The sequence below is a fragment of the Camelina sativa genome, chromosome 7, assembly GCF_000633955.1.
Source record: "Camelina sativa cultivar DH55 chromosome 7, Cs, whole genome shotgun sequence".
Classification (NCBI taxonomy): Eukaryota; Viridiplantae; Streptophyta; class Magnoliopsida; order Brassicales; family Brassicaceae; genus Camelina; species Camelina sativa.
The window spans coordinates 8,688,741-8,699,868 of NC_025691.1; positions in this window are offsets into that span (position 1 = coordinate 8,688,741).

Genomic DNA, 11,128 nt, shown 5'->3' on the forward strand with positions numbered 1-11,128 from the left:
TAACGACCTCCAATGCAAGCCACCAACAACGACCTCCTCAAGCTTCTTCTTAGTCTCATACTACAACTTCTTCATGTCCCTAATACAACAAAGAAACAAATTCTTAGTTAAAATCAGTTTAAGCATCAACTTTTCATTTAACTTCTTCATGTCCCTAAAATAAATCAAACATCAAATTTTAAACATTTACCTTACATCCGAGTAATGTGTTTATGCAAGTCTTCTAGTTTAAATCTTGACATTCAAACTCTGAAAAGAAACAAAAATAGTAATTGATAAGTATCGGTTATTAAAACTAGTAACTACTAAGAATGAAGTAAGTAGGTTTGGGCATACCTTTTTCAAGTTTATCAAGCAGTTCAATGTCTGCAAGCAATTCTGCATTCGTAACAATTGCTTTCTCACCGAAGTGATTCTCATTCTTCATCCACTACTACAAGCATATCAAAACTTCCACCATATAATGCGTTAAGCAACTTCTGTGTGGCTCTAGGACCCTCCCACTAGTACTAAATGCACTTTCAGATGCAACTGATGAAACCTGCATTGCAAGAACATCCATAGCTATTTCTGATAAAACTGGATACCTACCACTATTGAAAAAGGTATGCCCAAACCGGACAACACATCCCACTCGGATCCAACAATAGTTCTAGGATTTTCCACTTTTTCATTCAAATATACATCCAACTCATCCCTACCATCGTCAACCCCAATCTCATCCACCAACTCCTTATAAGCAAAGTCCATCCTCTCATACCCCATACTATCAGACATTAAATCAGTGGACTCACCTTGGCTAACAGAAGTCGATGTCTGAGTGGACTGTGATGATTGACCACTTGGTACTTTCTGAAGACGACTACTATACTCCGTAAACAGAGATGTCAGAACAGTGGTGATTCTCTCACTCATCTCCTTCGAATCTGATGTATCTTTCCCATAAAGCTTATCAAAGCACATCTTAGCAAATTGCATTTTAATCCGTGGATCAAAAACACTTGCAACAATCAGAAAAACATTGATGTTTTTCATTCCATCCCAGTACTTATCAAATTTCAACAACATAGCATCGGCTTTTGATTTCAAATCAGTATCAATAATATTGCTTAGTGACATCAAATTCCTCTCTATAGTCACTATCTCTCCATAACACTTATAAGAAGCAACTGAGGTTGAAGCAAACACAACCAAAGTAGAATATGATTAGAAATCTCACTAACCTTTCTACAGCACTCCAATCAGCCCTTGTAGGCGGCCCACTCTTTTTCTTCCCATTCTCGACCTCATTGAAGTAGTCATTGTACATCTTGTCCTCCGCCTCCATTCTATCAAATGCCAATCTAAAATCAATAGCTCTTGACAACATTAATTATGTTGAATTCCAACTTGTTTTGATGTCCAATGGTAAACTCCCTCTAGTCATCTTCCCTGAGACAACTTTCTGCTCAAAGGAATCACATCTTGAAGTAGAAGACCTCACATACTGAACTGCATTGCGTATGGCTGTCACATTTTCACTCAACTCATGCAAACCGTCCCTAACAATCAAATTGATTATGTGAGCACAACACCTCATATGCATACTCTCTCCATTTAAAACAAATGCTTCATTCTTCCTTAAGCTGAATGCCTCCTGAAATTTCTTCAAAGCAGAAGTATTTGCAGTTGCATTGTCGACTGTCACAGTTAAAATCTTCTCTATGCCCCACTCAGCCAAACAGTCAAGAAGAACCTGTGATATTGTTGCTCCTTTGTGATCGGTAATGTACTTAAACCCAATGATCAGCTTCCTCAATCGCCAAGAAACATCAATAAAGTGTGCTGTAATCACCATGTAACTAGCATCTGTAGCTTTAGCAACCCATATGCCAGTTGTCAAAGAGACTCTTGGCTTAGTAGCAACAATCCAAGTACTCAAACTTGCTTTCATCTCCACATACATTCTAACAATGTCCTTTGTAGCTGTTCTTCTCGAATGTGGCTTGTAGAGGTTGACTCTGATGCAGAAATGCTTCCAACCGATGCTTTCAATGAAAGCAAGTGGCAATTCTGACAGCACGATCATCTCATTCGAAGCCTCTCTGAAAACTTCTTCAGTAACTTTTCCACTCTGAAGTTGTCCCTGATTATTAATCACAGTCTGTGATTGTTTCTGCCTCCATGCTTGAAAATGCTTGCAGCTATCCATATGAGCCTTCAAGTGAGAAGTCCCTGATTTTGAATCACAGCCGTAAAATTTGTGGCAGTAGTTGCACTTACATCTCTTGAGATTATCATCAAATCTCGTGAAGTGTCCCCAAACAGTAGATCTGGTACTCAGTTTTCTCTTTGGCTGGGCTGGTTGTGAAGTAACTCCACCATCTGTCGGAGCATCTGTCGGAGCATCTGTCAGAGCATGTGCCGAAGCATCTGCCGGAGCATCTTTCCTTTTGTTTCCACTCTCAGGTATCAGATTTGGCTCATCTCTCTCCTTGTCAAAGTTGTCTGAAAATGGTGAGGAATCCATCTAAACAAAAAATAATGCAAAGTTAATAAACCTTAAGTTGTAAATCAAACTATAATTCCTTTAGTTGTAAATTAAACTATAAGTTGTAAATCAAACCGGAGCATCTTTCTTTTTGTTTCTATCTTAAGTTGTAAACTATAGACCTTATCCGCATCCTAAGTTGTGAATCAATCTATAATTCTTATAAACGGGATCAACTTATGGTGAAGATCAAATACATAGCTAAGTTAGCTAATCTAACCATTCAGAGTAAAGAATCAAGCAGATTTAACACAAATCAGCAAATAAAATACAGATTTCACTATAAATTTAATTCATTTCATGGAAGAAGAAGAATCATAGAATAACTAAGGAAGAAGAAGATGATAACTAAGGAATAAGAAGAATCATAGACATACCCGGGATCGATTTCTTGATGTCTCTGATGGAGGAGGCTGGGGCGGCGAGATTGGTATTAGGGATTCCAGCTTGAAAGTTTAGGGTTCTACCTTTATTTATATGTACAAAATCGCGAGAGATAAGACAATTGGAAGACGGTGAATCAAGGAGGATCGCGAGAGATAAGGACGGTGTATCAAGGAGAATCGCGAGTGATAAGGGAAGTTGAAGGTGGTGTATCAAGAAGGATCGGGAGAGATAAGGCAAGTCTTCGGGTGTGCTTCGGATATCGGTTATTATCCGAACCGGTCCGATATCCGATGGCTTTAGAAAGCAATAACCGTTCGGTTCATATCCGTACCCGAGTTTTTCGGATCAGAGACGGATCGGATATTCGGGTTCGGATATAACGCCCAGGCCTAGGATTTAGATTTGGAGTGATTTGAGTGAAATTTCAGGATACTTTAGTTGATTTGTTAGTATTTTCTTTTTGAAAGAGAAATGATCATTATTTGTTGAGATTTACAGTTAAAGTTTCATAAGATTTTGGGATATTCTGTGTGAAAATACACTGAACTGATTGATTGAGCTATCACAGTTTTAAACATAGACTACACTAAATTTGTGGCAATGATTTAGAAAGAGAGGAGAATGAGGGGGGGAGGGGGGGACCTGTGTTGTGAAGACGATTTATGGATGGGTTTAGAGTTTCATATTAAATAAAAAAAAGTTGACAAGCTAAATACGTGACCATCGCTATTTCATCTTCAACTTTACATATCACCAAGGAGCAAAAGACAAAGACACAGCTGGTTACGTCTTGACTTATTCGCTGTTTCTCCCCAGTCTTTAAAGCTTTTCGAGACAAAATTTGACAATCTGAAGAATGTAATCGAGAGCATAAGATGTGAAATTACTAATTAGTAGCTCTTGATGATATGAAAAATCCTAAAAGAAGATGTTGTTGGTTGTTCTTTCCAACGATCATGTAAATGTTATTGGTTCGTTTGTCATCAATTGATATTAAGCATGTGTGAGTCGCCATTGATTTTTTTTTTTTTTTGTGAAATCACTCGAAATAATATCTCTAGAGGTGTGACTTTTCAGTCATTTTTTCAACTAGAAAAGTATAAAAATCTCCTCACTTCAAACTAAATTTTAGAGAGTGCGGAGATGTGGTTTGGGGCTAGAGTTGTGTATGTGGGGGTTATGGCTTTGTTCTGAGAGGTCTTAACCAACCCTAGAATTAGACAAAAGTAAAACAATCGACAACACAAAAAAGTTAACCTGTCAGACAACCGTGCGACCATCCCCGGAGAGGAAGACCTAACCGGGTGTCGAAACGTCAACAGCGCAGAGAAACCCGAAGGAGACACAGCCATCGTCAGACACACTCAAGTCACCACGGAGAGGAAGACCTAACCGGGTGGCGGCGAATCGTCTACAACACCGAGAATCCCGAAGGAGACACTGCCGTCAATCAAACTCAAGTCGCGCGGCTATATGTCATCATCCAGGTGCATCAAATGATCACTAGCGATATATAAACAACAAAACTTATCCCTCACGTTGTCGATGTGGGACAAAGAGACGAATCAAACCTTTTTTATAAACAGAGCCTAAAAGCGTATTGTCAAAAAACAAACAAGAAAAACAGAGCTTAAAACGTTGTCGTTTCATTACTCGATGAACTAATTGCACAACACGTCATCTTTCCTTACTTAGTGAACTAATGAAACACCTTGAAGTTGGTCATCGCCTTGTTTCTCTGAGTATTTGCATCTCCACCTGCAAAACGTGTTATGCTGAAGAAAACCCCCTTAAGCTCTTCTCTCACTGCACCTTGTCTTTCAAACGGAATTTGGTTCTCTGATGACACATCCACCTTTAAAACAAACATCTCTAACAGATTGCAACTTAAGAACAGTGACCTGACCTGACCTGACCTGCATGTTTCACGACAACAACTCTCTCAGTCACTGTCCTATCAATTGTTCGAGTTGATAACACTGCAGCTATAAGATTGTGTCCAAGTCCAACACCGCTTGATAGTCATACTTCCCCCCGTTATAGCTATCTTGTCCACAAACGAATCCCGAAACATGTCCCTATGCTTTGTATGATGAAATCATTAGCTGGAGCTTTTAGAGAGTGTGGACATGTGGTTGGTGCTTTTAGAGAGTTGTGTATGATGGAGAAACAGGAAGATCACGGGGTTATTGTTTTGTATGCTACTCTTCCAAAGCAGAAATGGATGCTGCACTTGAATCGCTTGACGGATTTGAGCTGGAGGGTCGAGAGATTCGAGTGAACCTGGCTCAAGGCAAGAAATTTTGATACCATACAACAACATTGTGGAATCATTTTGAGTTTTATACATTAGAGTTATGTTAAAACAAAGCTAACTAGCTCAAATTCAAGAAATTTTTATGCTTGAAAGTGTTGGTTATAACTAGTGTCTAGTCAGTACTAATCCAATCTGTGAGGAAATCTCAGAGCCACAAAGCATAAATTTAACTTATCTGTCTTAGTCAGAAAATATAACATTTGAATGAATCAAAGCATTGATTTTGTTCCTTCTCTGGATTACAAGAAACGTCAAGAAGATCTCCTAGAGACTTGTCTGCAGACATATATAAGAATCACAAAGAGGCTCGTAAATTGTACCCCAAAAGCTCCTTTACCAACCACTAGTGGTGCCAACCAAACTAGCTTCACTGAATGAATTTGCTCATTACATTCATTTGAAAGTTTCGTCCTTTGTCAGGGTACGTAGGTCTTCATAGTTTAAGCTTAAAAACTTGAGTCTCATAACTCTCTCCATTCAAGTAAGCAAACCGTCCTTACAAAACCATTGCTATACCAAAGTGATGCCTTTGATGAGAATCAGACGCATGAATGTTCTGAGTGGTCTTAATTCTTAACAACCCTAGAATTAGACAAAAGTAAAACAATCGACAACACTCTAATCCAACAAATTTAAGGGACAAATTGAGAACACAAAAAAAATAACCTGTCAGACAACCGTGCGACCATCCCCGGAGAGGAAGACCTAACCGGGTGGCGAATCGAGAATCCCGAAGGAGACACTGCCGTCAATCAAACTCAAGTCGCGCGGCTATATGTCATCATCCAGGTGACCATCAATGATCTCTAGCGATATATAAACAACAAAACTTATCCCTCACGTTGTCGATGTGGGACAAAGAGACGAATCAAACCTTTTTTAAAAACATTAACTTGGATTATCAGTTTACCATCATATCTTATTATAAATATATTAGAGTGCTACTTCATTTTTTTTAGTAATTCATATATTGTCATAAATATGGTTTTTAGTAATATAAATTTTCATAAATATGTGAAAATTCCTCTAATAAGTTTTATTAATAAAATATTAACTTTTTACCACCATTGGCTTTATATATTATAAACCATAACACACCTTATTCAAAGTTCTTCTCCAAACCGTGTAGATTAGGATGAGAATAAAATATAAGACAAATTATCAAACTTATTTTTAAAACATTGGGAAAATACGTCTATTCTATACTAAATCACCAAGAGGGTATGAACATGAAGACATGAGGTTGATGCAAAAGTTGGAAGAAAACAAAATAAAATAAAGAGAGCTTGATGGATGACTTCCATTATTTCTCCTCTCACTTTTTAGCCCTGACCTTAATAACCTTACAAATGCCCTCAATGATCTATAATTTTTCTAGAATCATTCATGTTTCTCTCCATTAATTGTTCATCAACCTCTAGCTGTTCCATGCTCGACCGTAACCATCTCCATCACCAACTATTCACACTTAGTAAGGACTCTTTGCCAAGGAGGTACCAGAGCGGAGCCAATATGATGTACTATTTCGTGCTCAACAGATATTGGTAAAGAATGAATCAATAATTAACCACGGGGACCAACCCAAAAAAATCAATTGTTTTATCGAGAAAACCATGACACAAACTATAATGGTGAAAAAATAGTAGTCCAGACCACTATTCTAGTAAGCCAATGTCAATACCTCGTTCTTCTTGTGGTTCGAACACCAAGAAAAATTGAATATATGATAGTTAAAACACAGAACTAAAAAGCCAATGTCATTTGTATAAGAAACATACCAATTCATTTTGACTCATGATCAATTTACAGGCCTCGCCCATAAATATATGAATGAACAACGTTAACCATCAGAGTATTAAGAAGGATAATGATACATGGAATCAAAGCCTCAAACTGTAAACTGCAACTACTCAAATTAAAGTGTCAATCATTGATAAGACAAGACTGCAACTCATTAAATACTTACAACTCATGAAACCTGCAAGTCAACATCCATCTTCATTATCCACAATATAATGGAAAGAATGTAATGCTTCATATTTTCAAACAAATTAACCTTGCAGCTTAGATATTCAAACCTAAATTTCTCATTAGCTGGAGCGTTTAGAGAGTTGCGGAGATGTGGTTGGGGCTAGAGTTGTGTATGGGGGTTATGGCTTTGTTCTGAGACAACCCTAGAATTAGACAAAAGTAAAACAATCGACAACACAACACAAAAAAGTTAACCTGTCAGACAACCGTGAGACAAGGCCCAGAAAGGAAGACCTAACCGGGTGGCGAAACGTCAACAGCGCAGAGAATCCCGAAGGAGACACAGCCGTCGTCAGTCAGACTCTAAGTCACCCCTAACAGCACCGAGAATCCCGTAGGAGACCCAGCCGTCAACCAGACTCAAGTCACACAGCTATATGTCAACCAGACTCAAGTGACCATCAATGATCTCTAGCGATATATAAACAACAAAACTTATCCCTCATGTTGTCGATGTGGGACAAAGAAACGAATCAAACCTTTTTTTATAAATAGATAGGGGTGTCAATCGTGCTATTCCAGCCCGGCCCGAAACCCGTAAAGCCCGCATATATTTGAGTTCGGTCCGGCCCGGTCCGAAATATTTCCGAGCCTATATTTCAAAGCCCGAGTCCGGCCCTAACAAGACTACAGGGCTTTACGGGCTTTTGTGGGCTTATCTTACAGATCAAAAATTCAAACTTATAAGGTGATGTTCGTTTGGTGAATGAGACGCAGTATCTGGACGCAGATGCATATTATTGTTCATTTAGTGACAATTAAGAAATGAACTGGATTAGGTATTTGGATGAGTTTTGAAAACTCATCTAAAAAAAGCTGAACTTCTGAATGAATTTTTTTGGAGAGTTTGGATGAGGTAACCTCATCCATAATTGGTAAAAGTCACAAAATATCCCTATTTTAATTAAATAATTATAAAATATTTTTTTTCTCAATACTAATATATAGACAACCCTAAAATCTCAACTCTTCACCGAGCAACCCGCAAAATCATGTTTTCTCACTAAAACCGCAAATTACATTTTCCTGCAAAAACCGCAAAATCATGTTTTTCCGCTAAAAACGCAAAATCTCGTTTTTCTTCCAAAACCCCAAATCTCGTTTTTCCCCTAAAATCACAAAATCTCGTTTTCCCGCAAAAACCGCAAAATTACGTTTTCATGCCAAAATCGCAAAATCACGTTTTCCCGCCAAAAACGCAAAATTTCGTTTCCCCGCCATAAACGCAAAGTCTTATTTTCTCGCCAAAACCATAAAATCTCGTTTTCTCGCCAAAACCGTAAAATCTCGTTTTCTCCAAAACCGCAAAAACTCGTTTTATCGCCAAAACAGTAAAATCTCATTTTTCCTCCAAAACCGCAAAATCTAGTTTTCTCGCCAAAACCGCGAAATCTCGTTTTTCCTCCAAAACCGCAAAAACTTGTTTTCCTGCCAAAACCGCAAAAACTCGTTTTCCCGCCAAAACTACAAAATCTCGTTTCCAACTAAAACCGCAAAATCTCGTTTTCTGCCAAAAGTCGCAAAATTACATTTTTCTGCCAAAACCGCAAAATCTCGTTTTTTCCGCGAAACTCGCAAAATCACATTTTGCCGCCAAAAATGCAAAATCTCGTTTTTTTTACTGAAAACGCAAAATCTCATTTTAAAATGTATATTTAAAATTAATATGAAAATAAGCTAAAAACATCAATAAATTAAAACCACTAAAACATCTTCAACATAAATAAAAGGGTTTTTTGGTCTTTTATATATATTGTGCTTACATTAGAAGAGCAAAAGGCCCGGGGCTAGGGTGAGCTGGGGGGACGCTGTATCCAGATAAAGATATCAAATTACAAAACAAACATAATTGCATCCAAATACAAGTTATGGATGGATGAACCAATAACACAAACGAACATCATCTAGATATTGCGTCTAGATACTGCATCTTGATGCTATATCCAGATATTATGTTAGTTCACCAAACGAACAGAGCCTAAGTCTTGAAAAGCAATGTTTAAAGGTGCGCTATAAAACAAATCAATCAAAATTTTAATAGTTCATTGATATTCACTAAACTAACTTAATTTAAAAGAAAAAGTTAAAAACTAAATAAGATTTTTATACTTTAACCAAATAAATTAATATATAATTCATATAAAATATCACAAATTAAAATTTTAAAAGTATGAAGTAAAGTTATTAAGTAAATATGAAAACTAGAATTAGAGTTTTAAACTTTATTTACAATAAATCATTAATCAAATAAATATATTAAAAAACTGTACAAATATATTTGTTTAAGGGCTTTTCGGACTAGTTCGAGCCCGGTCGGGGTAAGCCCAAAAAACCCTATAGCTCGAACGGGCTGAGTCCAAAAGGCCCGATTTTTTCTAGACATATATATTTAAGTCCGAGCCCGGTATTTTTCAGGGTCGGACCGGGCTAGCCCGTGGGCTTTGGCCCTAATTGACATGCCTATAAACAGAGCCTAAAAACGTATCGTCAAAAAAAAAAAAAAACAGAGCTTTAAACGTTGTCGTTTCATTACTCCAAGAACTAATTGCACAACATGTCGTCGTTTCCTTGCTTAGAGAACTAGTTAATGACTAAGGTGTTGACTGGTTCTCTCGCTACCCCAGGCAAACGCTGTGTTTGCGGGTGGTAGCGGTTGCTAGCGATTGGAACCAATCACACAAACCGCTTGCAATCGCTCCTAATCGCTCCTAATCGCTCCCAATCGCTCTAAACCACTGGATTCCAAAAGCTGCTTCCCGCAAGCGTTTGCAGTTGCGGGCGACTGCGGTTGGATTTTTTTTTTTTTTTTTTTTTTTTAAAAAAANAAAAAACTTAAAAGAAATCAATGATAATGAATTTTTTTTTTGTTATATTTTCTATCTAACTATTTTACTCATTAAGGATGAGAGAAAATGAAGTATTGCAGAGATTATAAAATAAACAATTAAAAGAAAATAATATTCCAATTAACAATAACCCGGAAAACTTGATGTAAATTTAATGGCACATCGCACATAAGTTCAAAAAAATCTAAATAAATATAATATTTCATCAGAAATTTAAGAAAATAAGATTATTTGTGAAAAATATTAAAACAAATCAATAGTGACTCTTCTCAACTCTCACTTGACCATTCCTACCGATGCAACTACTAACCCATGATCTAAGAGAAAAGAGAAAAGATCTACGATATAAAACATATGTTTTGTCATTTATCAAATTACTTGATTAAATTTTTGGTGAAAAGCCAAATGCATAAAGGAATAAGTATTTCAATATGATTTTTTGAATAATTATTATTTTAATAAATTTTAATTATAAATCAAGTTTAATAAAAATTTTTATGTTTTTAAACATTTATATATTAAATATCACATTTATTATATTCCAACCGCTATTGCACTCGCTGGTCAACCAGTCGTAAACCTCCTGCAAACGCACCAATTTTAAACCACTAAATCAATCATTTAAAACGCTTAAAACCGCAATCACCCGCTTCCGCAATCTCCCACAACTGCAACCGCAACCGCAGCATTTGAACCAGCCCCTAAATGACTAATGAGTAATGAAGGGACTGGAACAGAGGTTTCTTCTCTGAATCTCATTTTGCTTAAACCCTAAAACCCTTTTGGATTAGGTTTCTTCTCCAATCTTATCCGCCGTGATAAAATCTGATTGCCTTTTTTCATGAATTTTTGATTAGTCCGATGATTCTCTCACGCTCTGTCTCCGTGCTTCATTTATACGGAGTCTCTTCTTCAGCACCGTCGAAGCTCTTATCCCAAAAGTTCAAAGTCTCGTTTGCTCTCGCTTATGGTTCATCTGTATCTTCCCGTTTAAGCTCTCTGAATCGATCTGATGGG